This window comes from Pteropus alecto, unplaced genomic scaffold (genome assembly GCF_000325575.1).
Source record: "Pteropus alecto unplaced genomic scaffold, ASM32557v1 scaffold53, whole genome shotgun sequence".
Taxonomy (NCBI): Eukaryota; Metazoa; Chordata; class Mammalia; order Chiroptera; family Pteropodidae; genus Pteropus; species Pteropus alecto.
Genome location: NW_006434366.1, coordinates 4,766,090 through 4,770,726, shown reverse-complemented (window position 1 = coordinate 4,770,726; position 4,637 = coordinate 4,766,090). Strand labels below are relative to the sequence as shown.

General features: G+C 52.9%; 2 pseudogenes; both read left to right on the top strand.

Moving 5' to 3' along the window:
• The first annotated feature begins 305 nt into the window (after window positions 1–305).
• Window positions 306–424, top strand: LOC112477569 (annotated as a pseudogene).
• Window positions 425–485: 61 nt separating this feature from the next.
• Window positions 486–604, top strand: LOC112477568 (annotated as a pseudogene).
• The last annotated feature ends 4,033 nt before the right edge of the window (window positions 605–4,637 follow it).

Here is a 4,637-nt window from a genome sequence, read left to right as displayed (position 1 = left end):
CCGGCTTGCTGATTTTTACACCTCGTGGACCAGTGTGGCTAGCCACTTACAGGGCGCATTTGGCGCAGTCAGACCCATTGTCCGTAGGTCCCATATGCGCGAACTTTCCTGGTCACTCAGATGGCCAGCAGCCGTGGCGCCTTGGTGGGCGTTTGTGGACACACGCAGAACAGCGCACCAGCGAGTGGCTGGCATTCCCGGTGGAGCCCGAAGGGAGATGCTCCGCCTTAGTGTCCCCTCCATCCTGTGGCGGAGGGGGCTCCTTGTTGCCGTCTTGTTTGTCACCATGTTTTTAAATTTTTGTGGTCTACGGCCACGCCACCCTGAACAAGCCCGATCCCATCTGATCTCGGAAGCTCAGCAGGGCTGGGCCTGGTGAGTACTTGGATGGGAGACCTCCCAGGAAGACCAGGTGCTGTAGGTGTAAAAAATAAAAAATAAGGGATTGTAAGCCAACAAGGTCTTTGAAACCTGTGAGGCTTGTGGTCTACGGCCACGCCACCCTGAACAAGCCCGATCCCATCTGATCTCGGAAGCTCAGCAGGGCTGGGCCTGGTGAGTACTTGGATGGGAGACCTCCCAGGAAGACCAGGTGCTGTAGGTGTAAAAAATAAAAAATAAGGGATTGTAAGCCAACAAGGTCTTTGCAACCTGTGAGGCCAACCAAGGGTTGCCTCACCTAAGAAAATAAAATAAAACTTTTGTGCTTTTGGTTGGCGATCTTGCCATGTAAAATGGCCTAGAGCTTAGTGCTGAGGTGGCGTCCCATGACCCTAAAGGCAGGAGAGAATCGCGTGTCACATAAGCCTTGTGCAGGCGAGTCATGCGCAATGGCTGTGTTTTCAGTGTTCATGAATCAAAGGTATGTGTTCAACGCGGTGTCTTTAAGCAGAAGCACACGTGAAACAAGGCTTTAGTACTGATCAGTGAACGGAAATCATGTCCCCGGAGGCTCACAGGAGCATGGCCCTGGATTTCTCCTAGGAGCAGAGGCTTCAGCACTCACTGACTCAGCGTTCACGGCCACCTCACGGACAAAACTACCGCGAATAGGAAATCAGCCGTGAATACTTTTGCAAAGTAAAGACGTCTGCAACCTGTAATTTTGCATTTTGTATGAAGAATGTAGTGAAATTGGAAAATGTGTGGCTGATCGATTCCTGATGCCGCTTCATTATGCTGAGTTTGGGGTGTCTCACATTCGTGTTTATAAAGGAGGTTTGGCTGGGTGTCAGGCTTCTGCTTTATTCGGACTCCAGCTGTCAGCCTGTGTCACTGCCTTCATGGCAATTAACTGTGCTTTTGTGTGCTAATTATCATTATCCCGCTATGCGGCCACAGGATTCTGATGTCCTTAGTTTGAAGCTCCAGTGACAGTCACCCCACACAATTGCAGAGGGAGCTTAGGAAGGCTGCTCTGAAGGTCCCTGCTCGAGCCGGTCACGTGATACTGTTTCAGCCCTGAACACAATGCTCTTCATGACACACGTCTTAAAAATACAGTGCTTTATCCACTTGGTGAAAGTGAATTTGAAGTTAGTTTAGAAACGGAGATAGGATACAAGTGGTACTTTATACCTGAAGATGGATCAGGCCCCCAATACACTGAAAATAAGCAGTTATCATAAAACTAAGATGGGTACATCTGACTGCCACATCCTGCCATTTGATGCTCTTATTCAAGTCCTTTAGAACAAAGAGGGTGGTCCCGGCACATCCGTTTGGATCCCACTGACGCCAGGTTTAGGGAGAAATTGGAACCAAGTCAGACGTGGCCAGAAGAGAGATTTCTGCCCCCGTGATGCTCTTCCCCCTTCCTCCCCCTGCATCCCAGCCACGCCCCCCAAACCCCCAGGACACGCGGAGGAGGAAGGGGAGTGGCCAGCAGGGCATCTTTCCTGGAGTCTGCAGGACTGTTACACAGAGTCTGAGCTGATGGTGTGTTCCACCTAGGTCTTCAAAACGTCAAAAGCATTTTCAGCCATGATTTCCCTTTAGAATTATCAGCCTTCGCTCAGATTGATTTAATCAGCGTACGAGGTGACCTCGTGTCCACAAAGACTCTCCTGTACTAAAAGACGTGAAAGTAAGCCTCCACATATGTGTGTACACAGTTATTTGGGGTGGGGGGTTGCAGGGAGGGGGGATCGCAGCTCTCTGCTTGCAGGCTACCTAAGCTAAAGCACAGGAAAGATTTCTCACTGCTTTATGATGCTGACGGTTTGCAAATTGCAGGGGGACCAGTGTGCATCCAGGCACTGGTGCAGAGCAGGGGGCTCGGGGCAGAGGCATGGAACTTGCTGCTGGCAATGTTGCCGTTGCCTAGTTCCTTTGGAACGTTCACCCCAGAGAATCCCAATTACGGATTCCCAGCGCAAGAAACTGACATCCGGCCAGGTCCCTGGATACGCGGGAACACACGTGTGAGAACGCCGCTGGCATCTCCAGCAGGGGCTGGCTCTCCTGGGGACACCCTCAGTCCTGGGGGCTTCAGAACAGGCTGGCTCTGGGCAGGGTGACAGCTCAGCTTCCCTCTCCCAGTGGGATGGAAAAAAGGGACTGGATTACTGGTTGCATGGTAAACAGCTGCTGATCTCCTGGAACTGGAGTGTTGTGTGTGTGTGGTGGGGGGGGCTGGGAGTTGCTGATCCAGTTGAGCCGTGGGTCTCTGTGGCTCTGTTGGTGAGGAGAATCACCTGCCAGTCATCACGATGTGTAACACACTCAGGTCTGTCTCTGCTGATGCTGAATGCCGTTTGCCGGCCTCCACGCTGACCCGGGAAGCAGACTCTAAGTTTTGGTGCTAGTTCCCCAGCACCTACCAGAATACAAAGCCTAATATATACGGACACAGGACAAGGGCAAAGGGAATACAAACAAAGTACTTAAATCAGACATTTAGAAGCACTGTTGAGAGACTTGGGCCGAAATCTTCATGACCCTTTGAAAATTGCTTCAGTATATCGTCTCCTTGGGATGATGCGACAGCCTACTTTATCCTTTTTTGATTTGAAATTTTGTTTCGAGTCTGAAATATCACTTTTTCCCTGAATATGTTGAGTATGCATGCATAAGAATGAATCTTTTTCGGGAGATTTCCCGGCCAGATTTTGTTGCTGTTAAGTATTTTTACTGAAAATCATATGTATTTTTATTTTTCATTGGCTAGGAACCTAAAGACATTACATGGTGAGTCGTGGTTCTGGCAGGAACACCAACGCCTTGGGTCAGTGGAGACAATCATCTTATCTGGTTATTTGCCGTGGACAATAGTTGTTTTACCAACATCCGGGTTTTGTGAAAGTGCCTCTTAGAGAAACACCCCACACAAGGGAAAAGAGAGGCTTAAAACCTCTCTCCAAGTTTAATCTATCAAGAATCTCAGGAAAAACAGCAACAAAAACTTTTTCCTTAGCATTGATCTCGGCAACAAGGGAAGCCACGGAATATCAAGTGGTAAAAATTTTGACCACACCACCACCTACCACCGAGTCTGAATTGGCCGGCTTCCTGGACAGGAATTAAAAACAAACAAACAAACAAACAAACAAAAACAAACAAAACCCGAAAAAACATTGTGCGAACTAACAAGGCAGCTGTTTGTATCTGTAGGAGTCGGGTGTGTTTGCTTACTACATCAGTTTAAAAATAGTTTTCAGATGAGCATCTTTTCCACATAATGAAGACATCAGGGTGGGCTTTCGTGGAGGAGGCAGTTTACGGAGCCCTGAAACGCGGAGCGCGGCGCGGGCAGCGGGGTGCGGCGAGGCCTCCGCTTCTCCCTGCGAGGGGACCGCTGCTCTGGGGTGCGGGAAACGCAGGGCAGGTGCGTTCCGCCGCTGCCGGCCTCGTGCACCAGGCTGGTGAGGGCTGCGCGGCCCCGGGCCCTACTCTGCGGCTACCCCGCGGTTGGAGTTGGGGGTGACGCGAGCCATTTCTGCGGGAGAACAGTAGACCTACGCTGTACAATGCCCGCCCTGGAGTCCCTGGCCAAAACACATGCTTTTGAACAACAAAGCTTTCAGTACGTCCCACGCACCGCAAACTGACCACCCCCCACTATCCCCCCAATTCCTGCCCGGAAGCGCTCTATACGGGGGAGGCTCCAGGCCGGGAACGCTGCCGGTTCGGCCAGTGTCCTCCGCCTAAGGACAGGTAGGTAAAACCTTCCCCAAACCCCTTTGCGGGTTCCCAAGAGTGTCGCCCCCTCACCCCCAGTCCCCTGGATTCGACAGTTCTCAGCCCCGAAGCCGAGGTGGCTGTTTCGCCGGCCAGGGCGCCTTAAAGATTCCCCAAATCCCGCGCCTGCCTGAGGCCCGAGGTCTGGGAACCCTGGCAGGTCGCGCCTCCTTGCGCCCTGATACGAGGGTTGCAAAGGATGGCGGCGGCGCTTCGGCGTCTCCCTGTCGCTAAGCAGCACGTGTCTCCACCCGGCTCGGGAACCCCGCAGGTGGTCCTCGGGTACCTGGGGCTCGGGCGAGGAGCCTCTCCCGGGTTTTGCGCGCAGGGCCTGGAGGGGGCCTCCCTCCGCGCAGTGCCCGCAGGTGCGCGGGGGCCTCACCTCCTCCCGGCGCCGCGCACCGAGCATGCTCTGCTGCCGGCGCGGCCCCCTCTCCGCGCGCCCCCTCCTCGCCCCT